Source organism: Gekko japonicus, unplaced genomic scaffold (genome assembly GCF_001447785.1).
Source record: "Gekko japonicus isolate JY-2015 unplaced genomic scaffold, Gekko_japonicus_V1.1 scaffold5950, whole genome shotgun sequence".
Classification (NCBI taxonomy): domain Eukaryota; kingdom Metazoa; phylum Chordata; class Lepidosauria; order Squamata; family Gekkonidae; genus Gekko; species Gekko japonicus.
This window is the reverse complement of record NW_015173306.1, coordinates 1,045-11,000: the sequence shown is the minus strand read 5'-3', so window position 1 is coordinate 11,000 and position 9,956 is coordinate 1,045. Positions and strand designations below refer to the sequence as shown.

The following is a 9,956-nucleotide window of genomic DNA, read 5'->3' as shown; positions in this document are numbered from 1 at the left end:
ATTTCTTTTTCTTTGGGATGGTGGTGATTGCTGCCTCCTGTACAATGTCACGAACCTCTGTCCATAGTTCTTCAGGCACTCTATCTATCAAATCCAGACCCTTGAATCTATTCTTCACCTCTACTGTATATTCATCAGGGATGCGATCTAGGTCAAACCTGAATGGCCTAGTGGTTTTCCCAATTTTCTTCAGTTTAAGTCTGAATTTTGCAATGAGTAGCTCATGATCTGAACCACAGTCAGCACCAGGTCTTGTTTTTACTGACTGGATAGAGCTTCTCCATCTCTGACTGCAAATTATATAGTCAATCTGATTTCGGTGTTGCCCATCTGGTGATGTCCATGTGTAGAGTCGCCTCTTAGGTTGTTGGAAAAGGGTGTTCGCTATGACCAGTGTGTTCTCTTGACAAAACTCTGTTAACCTTTGCCCTGCTTCATTTTGCTTTCCAAGGCCAAACTTGTCTGTTATTCCAGTTACCTTTTCACTTCCTACTTTAGCATTCCAGTCCCCTATGATGATGAGGACATCATTTTTTGGTGTTAGTTCTAGGAGGTGTTGTAGGTCTTCATAGAACCGGTCCACTTCAGCCTCTTCTGCATCAGTGGTTGGGGCATACACTTGAATTACTGTGATGTTGAATGGTTTGCCTTGGAATCGGACAGAAATCATTCTGTCATTTTTGAGATTGTATCCCAGTACTGCCTTTTGCACTCTCTTGTTGACTATAAAGGCCACACCATTTTTTCTACGAGATTCCTGGCCACAGTAGTAGATATAATGGTCTTCTGAGTTAAATTCGCCCATTCCTGTCCACTTAAGTTCACTGATTCCTAAGATATCGATGTTCAGTCTTGCCATCTCATTTTTGACCACGTCAAGCTTACCTTGATTCATAGATCTTACATTCCAGGTTCCTATGTAGTATTGTTCTTTGCAGCATCGGACTTTCCTTTCACCATCAGACACATCCACAACTGAGCGTCCTTTCGGCTTTGGCCCAGCCGCTTCACTCTTTCTGGGGTTACTTGTACTTGTCCTCTGCTCTTCTGGGTGGCCCTCCATGGCATAGCCCACAGCCTCATCGAACCACGCAAGCCCCCTCGCCATGACAAGGCAGTGATCCATGAGGGAAACATTATATAGTACGCCATCTCAATTAATGATGGAATGGTGATCACTACTAGCACTTTATGTTTATCTGACTGTTTTAAAATGTTTAATGTGGATTTTATGGTACCTTGTACCGACTAATGTGATCCGCCCGGAGCCTGTTCGCGGGGAGGGCGAGATACAAATGGAATAAATAAATAAATATATTTACAAAATGTATATGCTTCCTTTGTGTCTGATGCGGCTAATGTGTGTTGAATACACATTAGTAAGTAGAAGAAGAAGAGATTGGATTTATACCCCACCCATTCACACTGAGTGTCAAAGCGACTTACAATATCCTTCCCTTCCTCTTATGTGCAGTAGCGTATGTGTTTGCATTCAAGTAAATGACAGCCAATCATTTCTGTAGACTGTTCTCCGGGGCACCGTTGGGTTGTGGGTAAAATTTGCCCCTTTGCCTTTGTGTCTCAGAGAGTATGCATTTGTACATTTGGAGAACAGGAGGATCATGGGATTTTTTCTACAAATGAGGAGTCTGAACATTTTCAGGCTCATATTCTCAAAACTCCATTTTCGAAAGTGTGCCCACAACCTCTATTAAGGCCCTTAAAGGCCAGCTTTTCAATGTACCAATCAGCTGTAGACATCTGGTTCCCTCCAGCTGGGCGCTCTGTCCTTTTGAGACACCTTGGCGCTTTGATTCGCCTAGTGTCACGCCGTGATGTTGTGTTGAGAACGAGAAACGGGGTTAAGACTTAACAGACTCCTTATTCTTTGACTTGCTGGACTGTGATAGCGCTGGACCGGCTTTCCAGCTGGCCGCTGTTCCTCGAGCCGCCTCCAACCCTGGCGGTGAGATACCAGCAAGGTGTTACAAAGCGAACCGCCAGCCGAGAAAACACAATGATGGCCTCAATGAATATTGCAGGAAGCTGATTCTGGAGAAAATGTTTGTAACTGATAATTATCTTGAAGATAAGTTTTCCAGAAGGTAGCTGTGTTTGGTCTGGGGTAAAACAGCTAGATTTGAGTCCGGGAGCACCTTTAGAGGCCAACGAGATTTTCGGGGAGCGAGCTTTCAGCAGTCCGAACTTTCTGACGAAGGGAGCTTGGACTCTCGAACGTTCGTACCCTGAAAATCCTGCTGGTCTCTAAGTTGCTTCTGGACTCGAATCTGGCTGATAATTACCTGATCCCACAAAAATGCCGGGGTCGGGTAAGAGGTATTTGGGGGGAGGGGAAAAGGCCCTTTTTACTCCTCTGCTAGAGTTGCCAAGTCCAATGATTGTGCCCGTGGTGGAGGAAGAGGGACTTTGTGGGAATGGGGGCAGAGCACTGCGATGGGCTGACATCATGCAGAAATGACATCACCATGTCGACGACAGTACACGACAATGCTCTGGCATCACCATGTCGTCGACAGTGCAGGGCAATTCTCTGGTGTTGGGGGCAAAACTCTATGGTAAAATTGCCCTCCAACCATAGAGTTTTGCCCCCAGACCAGAGCATCACCAACGCGATGATGTCACTTCCACGTGACGTCAGCATGTCACATTTGGGGGCAGGATTCCCCTCTCTAGCCAGCTGGCTGGCAGCAGGCAGGATCCTGAAAAACTGGGGGATCCCCCACCTCGAACTGAGGAATGGCATCTCTATCCTCTGCTTACTCCTCCCCTTTGCCTCCTCCCCATTCTTCACTCAGTCCCTACTTCCAGCTTTCCCCCTTTCCATCTTCTGTCACCCTCCTACCCGCCTCTTTTCCCTGCTCAGATTAAGATAGGGGGTCTCCCAACAGGTTGACAGGTTATCTTTGGGAGGTTGGGTTGCCAGCTCCAGGTTGGGAAATCCCTGGAGATTTAGAGGTGGAGTTGGGGAGGGATCTCAGCAGGATATAATGCCACAGAGTCCACCATCCGAAACAGCCATTTCCTCCAGGGGAACTGATCTCTGTAGTCTGGAGATGACACACATATGGCATGGAGATTCACCGGCCTGAGGATTTATTTATATCTTTTTACTTATTTAGTTATTTAGACCGCACTTATCTCCCCAGTGAAGCCCTGAAGCCGCTGACATTATTCTCTCCCCCTTCATTTTATGTTCACAACAGCCCGCTGATGTAGGTTAGGCTGAGAATGTGTGACTGGCCCAAGGTCACCCAGTGAGCTTCCAGGGCAGAGTGGGGATTTGAACCTGGGTCTTCCAGATCTCAGCCCAGTGCTGAGGATTTGATTTATACCCCACCCTTCACTACCAAAGGAGTTTCAGAGCGGGGCTGAGAGAGCTCTGACTGAGAACTGCTCTTGAGAGAACAGCTCTGAAAGAACTTGTAACTGACCCAAGGTCACACCGGCAGCTGCAAGTGGAGGAGGGGAGAATCAAACTTGGTTCTCCCAGATTAGAGTCCACGCACTTAACCACGACACCAAACTGGCTCTCTGCACTGTAATAATACTGCACTGTAATAATAAGAAGGGGACACCCTTTCTCCTTTCGTTCCCCTCGTATGTCCTCCAATCACCACCATTTCCAGCCTCTGTTTCATCACCTACTCAACCATTCATGGCTCATTTTCTCATGTTAACAGCCAAGGGGACTGCAGACCTGCTGTCCTGAGAGATGAGAAACAATATTCATAAGTACCCAAATTCTATGCCAGGTACTATAGAAAACTAACAGCTCCTATTATTAACACTTAAGCTAGGAGGAAGTTTTGTTACCATGATATATATATTTTCACCTTGTCTCCTTCCCCTCAATATTTCCAGATTTTGAATTTATGCCAGCTCTTATCAGAATGTCAAAGATATTCATACTGGACGTATACTTTTCTGTCGCCCTATGCTAATAGGAACACCCCGTCGTACTCACTAAATTCATTGAGGGGGCACGAGAGGTGGAAATGGATGCGGTCGCAAAGAACGGAAAGGTACGAAATTCTTTCTTAAAATAATGCTTCCCCTTTGGATTTACCAACTGGATTATTCAGGGCCTTTGAATGTTTAATTTAATGCTCTAGGTAAAGGAACTTCTTTATTTATTTATTGCACTTATATCCCGCCATATCCTACGATGGGCTCAGTTTGTCCAAAGCATCGGCCTTGAAAAAGATTCTCTGAAGATAACTAATTCTGAGAGCAAAATTGCACAGGAGTCTGGTAGCATCGTAAAAGAGTCCCGTAGTACCCCAAGGTTAGTCTTTAAGGTGCTATCAGACTGCAAGAGAGCCAGTTCGGTGTCGTGGTTAAGTGCGCGGACTCTAATCTGGGAGAACCGGGTTTGATTCCCCACTCCTCCACTTGCACCTGCTGGATGACCTTGGGCAAGCCATAGCTCTGATAAGAGCTGCCCTTGAAAAAGAGCAGTTTCTGTCAGAGCTCTCTCAGCCCTGCCTATCTCACAGGGTGTCTGTTGTGGGGAGGGGAAGGGAAAGGAGTTTGTAAGCCGCTCTGAGACACCTTTGGGTAGTGAAGGGCGGGGTATAAATCCAATCTCTTCTTCTTCTTCTTCAATGTAATTCTAGTACAATGGACTAACATAGCTACCCCCTCATAGAATTAGTTCTGAGATATGTTCTGTTTTTCTGTTATGGCTTCCCCCACTAAAATAACGACAACCCCCCCCCAACCTTCATTGTTTTAAAACTGTCTCTTTTTTAGGTTTCATTTAAAAAAAAAATCTATCTCAAACAGTGAACAAAGAGCAATGTATTTAATAATAGTGACCTTTGCTCTGTACCTTTCCCCTCTCACCGGCCATATTATGGCGAGATGCCTGGTTTGTCTTAGGAAACTAATAGAGTCCAGAAGAGATGATAAACACCCTTTCCTCACTGTAATGGGCTTCTCAGCAGACCTTTGCTCAGGAAGAAGATTTACTGCCGAGGACTCGTCAGATAGCCCATGATTTCCTCCAGGACAGGTTATAGTTATCGATTGCTGCTGAGGCTGGAGCGTGACCTGAACTCCCTGACGGGGCCTCCTGGATGCTGGATGGTTCTCAGTCACGCCGGCCCCCACCTGATGGAACTCTCTGCCGGAAGACATCCGTGCCCTGCGGGAGTTATTATCTTTCCACAGGGGATGCAAGGCAGAGATGTTCCGCCAGGCACTTGGTAGAGGACAGCGACGGGGATAGTACGACCTCTAGCACTCTCATAGGCTTCCCGTCCCTTGCAACCCCTCCCCCCCAAGGAGGCTGGGGGAGCTGGTGTCCCCCCCACCATCCTGTATCTGTATTTTGTTCCTATTTATTGATCTGTTTTTAGGTGGTTTTTTTTTTTAAAAAAAATACATTTTTATTGAAAAACCCACCATACCCGTACAACAATACCCTACCAAACTAAACCCGAAACAGTATAAATACACACTATATCTTCTACCCATATTCACGTACTGCACATGGAGAAAAATGACTACAAAATTCCTTAAGTCTAAACATTCGACGATTCCTTATGAAATATATTAGAGGAGACCATTTCCTCATCTTGCAAAAATTTAACACTAGGAGACCAAATGGCTTGATTTTTTTTTTTTACAATAAACTTCGAAATCTTGAATACCTGTAGAATAATCTATTTTACCCAGCATAAAGTGATTCCAGATAGAGTCATACCAATTTCGTATTGGAGGCCCTTTTAACGTTGGTTTTAAACTAAGGAATTTTGTATGTTATTCTGTTGTAAGCCACTCTGAGCCCTACCAGTTGGAAAGGGCGGCCTAGCAAATCAAATTTAATAAATAAATAATAAAATCAATAAAATCAATAGGTGGCACTGTAGGCCCAGAGGCCTAGATTCTGGTGGGTACCGAAAGAACATGGTAGAACCTATCAGAACAATCCGCAATTCAGCATAATTAGCGTTTTGTAGCTCTTTCAGTCTTTCAGGGTATGTTGAATGCTTTCTCTTGTTGTTGGCATAACCCATGAGGTGTGTTGTAATTCTTTCCCATATAAGGTCTCCCTGGGGGTGTTTCAGGGCAGGCAAATGATACAGAGAGAAGGTTGAATCCCCCCCCCCTTCCGTCTTACCATGGAGCCCATAAGATTCAGGATGCTGTGCACCTTACTTTTAGAGTAAAACAAAAATGACAACCTCAACTAAACACCTGCTGGAAGTGCCATTCATGGAACTCTCTGCATCTTGGGTAGTTGAGCCTTTAACTGTGATGCTAGCAGCTCTCTGGGGCGGGGAAAGCTACCTTACAGTGAATCAAACCCTTGGTCCATCAAGGCTGCGATCATACATATGAAAGCGGCGGCAAAGGTGCGATTCCCGCGCGGAGTAAAGGGGCGTGATCAGACAGAAACATCTGTCCAGCATCCCGGAGTTATTGGCGGGGCGTCTCGTTGTGCCACAGGAGCGTGGAAAAAAGCTACCGGGGAAAGGCTGCTAGTATTTGGAACTGCGGGGCGCGCGGGCGGAAGTCTGATCGCGCAAACATGTGTCATTTTGGTCCGGGGCAAACAGCCCGCTTCCTGCCCGCATTATCTCACGCGTGTGACCACAGTCCAAGGTCAGTATTGTCTACTCAGGCTGGCAGCTGCTGTCCAAGGTCTCATGAAGAAGTTTTTCACATTACCTAAAACTCAGTCTTTTATTAACCGGAGATGCTGGGGATTGAATCTGGGACTTTCTGCATGGCAAACAGAGCCAGGAGAGCCAGTTTGGTGTAGTGGTTAAGTGTGCCGACTCTAATCTGGGAGAACCTGGTTTGATTCCCCACTCCTCCACTCGTACCTGCTGATGTGACCTTGGGTCAGTCACAAGCTCTGGCACAGCTGTCCTTGAAAAAGAGCAGTTTGTGTCAGAGCTCTCTCAGCCCCACCCACCTCACAGGGTGTCTGTTGTGGGGAGGGGAAGGGAAAGGAGTTTGTAGGCCGCTCTGAGACTCCAAGTGAAGGGCGGGGTATAAATCCAATTTCTTCTTCTTCTTCTTCTTCTTCTTCTTCTTCTTCTTCTTCTTCTTCTTCTTCTTCTTCTTCTTCTTCTTCTTCTTCTTCTTCTTCTTCTTCTTCTTCTTCTGAGCCATGGCGAATTTGGATTTCAGGCATTCCAGTAGGAAAGCCTGGAGCATGTTAAAAAAAAATAGGTGAAGGCCCACCTGTGCTCCAAGGAAATCCTGAGGTTATATCAAACCAGGTAGCTGCCCAGATGGTATCCCGATTCAGAGCTCCAAAGGATTGAGATTTTACAATCAGGATAAAAAAAGAACTCCAGATTTTGAAACGCCCCTTCCCTGAAGACTGTGAGCTGCCGGGGAATTTCAGTGCTGATGCGGTTTCCAAGGCACTGAAGGATACCAAGAGTGGATAGGATTTGGCGGCATCCATGATGAGTTCCTAATCAACAGCGGCACACTCACGAAGAAGTGGCTCGCACAGTTTCTCACTGCCATCATGAGAACAGGAAGACTCCCACAGGGAAAGGAGTTTGTAAGCCGCTCTGAGACTCCTTTGGGTAGTGGAGGGCGGGGGTGCTGTCTCTCATGACTGCACATGGTGAGGCTGATGTCTTCAGTGGCAGCTCCACCTTCTGCCTCCACCACCCTGGACTTCGGTCCCTTGAGAAGGCCCAGGGTACCCTCTCAAGCCCACCCAAAATGCCCCTTTTACAGCTGAGAAAACATGAGCGTGATGACCAAGGCAGAGAAACAGTGAAACAGGAAGGATTTATTTTTACAGTACTGGGCAGGGGGAAAACAAGACAAGACAAGGTGCTCTAAAAAGATATAAAGTAAAGGTAAAGGTTCCCTTGCTCGAAAGCCAGTCGAATCCGACTCTAGGGTTGCGGTCATGAGAGACAGCACCACCGCCATGAAGGGCCCCACCATGACCTTCAAGGAGGCCAAGGCCAAAGAGGTGAGTGCTGAGGGGGTTGTCAACATCACCCCCACACAGGACAACGGAGTCCTTAAGACTGTCAAGGAAGAAGGAGTCGGGACAGAATCTACCATGATAGGTGATAAAGTGACAGTCCACTATATAGGAGGAGGAGGAGGAGATTGGATTTATACCCCTTGCCCTTCACTACCCAAAGGAGTCTCAGAGCAGCTGACAAACTCCTTTCCCTTCCCCTCCCCACAACAGACACCCTGTGAGGTAGGCGGGGCTGAGAGAGCTCTGACAGAAACTGCTCTTTTTCAAGGTCAGCTGTGCCAGAGCTTGTGACTGACCCAAGGTCACATCAGCAGGTGCGAGTGGAGGAGTGGGGAATCAAACCCGGTTCTCCCAGATTAGGGACCGCACACTTAACCACGACACCAAACTGGGCGGCTTCTGGATAGCCCACACTTTGACTCAAGGCGGAACAGAAAGGACAAGTCCTCATTTGACTTTGGGAAAGGTGAAGTTATCAAAGCGGGGGACATTGCTGTGGGGACTATGGCCATTGGGGAGCTTTATCGGATTACTTGCCAACCGGAATATGCCTATGGCTCTGCTGGCAGCCCTCCCAAGATACCTCCCAAGGCCACACTGATCTCTGAGACAGAGCTCTTTGACTTCAAGGGGAAAGACCTCGCTGAGGATGAAGATGGTGGAATAATCCAAAGGATCCTGAAGAATTGGGAAGGCGGTAGAGGGAGCCCCGGTAGAGATTGAGATAGAAGGTCAGAATGGAGACAGTATTTGACAAGGGGAAGCTGCAATTTGAAGTAGGAGAGGCAGAAAACTACCACCTCTTCCATGGCCTGGAGAAAGCACGGCAGAACGTGAAGAAGTGAGAAGAGTCCGTGACAGATCTCAATGTCACAATGATTTCTGGGTCCCTGCTGGTAAGAGGGGGTGATGGGGGAGGGGGAGAAGATGAGCACCTAAAAGCTGGAGACCCCCACCCACACCAAGCAGTCTGGCAACTCTAGAGCTACACTATGATATTAAACTGAAAAGCTTTGAGAAGGCTAAGAAACCTTGGGAGATGAACCCTGAGGAGAAGGTGGAACAAGGTTCCATTGCAAAGGGAAAGGGCACCCACTGTTTCAAGGAGGGGAAGTCCAAATGGGCAACATTACAGTATAAGAAGATTGTGTCGTGGCAAGAACATGAATCGGGCCTCTCTGGTGCAGAGGAGGAGGAGGAGGAGGAGATTGGATTTATACCCCGCCCTTCGCTCAGAGTCTTGGATTTATACCTTGCCCTTCCCCACGACAGACACCCTGTGAGGCAGGTGGGGCTGAGAGAGCTCTGACAGAAACAGCTCTTTTTCAAGAACAGCTCTTATCAGAACTATGGCTTGCCCAAGGTCATCCAGCAGCTGCGAGTAGGGGAATGGGGGATCTAACCCGGTTCTCCCAGATTAAGGACCGCACACTTAACCACGACACCAAACTGGGCAGCTTCTGGATAGCACACAGTTTGACTCAAGCCGGAACAGAAAGGACAAGTTCTCATTTGACTTTGAGAAAGGTGAAGTTACCAAAGCGAGGGACATTGCTGTGGGGACTATGGCCATTGGGGAGCTTTGCCGGATTACTTGCCAACCAGAATATGCCTATGGCTCTGCTGGCAACCCTCCCAAGATACCGCCCAAGGCCACACTGATCTCTGAGACAGAGCTCTTTGACTTCAAGGGGAAAGACCTCGCTGAGGATGAAGACGGTGGAATAATCCAAAGGATCCTGAAGAATTGGGAAGGCGGTAGAGGGAGCCCCGGTAGAGATTGAGATAGAAGGTCAGAATGGAGACAGTATTTGACAAGAAGAAGAAGAGAAGAAGAAGAGATTGGATTTATACCCCGCCCTTCACTTGGAGTCTCAGAGCGGCTTACAAACTCCTTTCCCTTCCCCTCCCCACAACAGACACCCTGTGAGGTCGGTGGGGCTGAGAGAGCTCCGACAGAAAC

At 47.4% G+C, this 9,956-nt stretch overlaps 1 pseudogene; it reads left to right on the top strand.

Annotated features, from left to right (window-relative positions):
* The first annotated feature begins 7,909 nt into the window (after positions 1-7,909).
* On the top strand, positions 7,910-8,889 carry LOC107120204 (annotated as a pseudogene).
* The last annotated feature ends 1,067 nt before the right edge of the window (positions 8,890-9,956 follow it).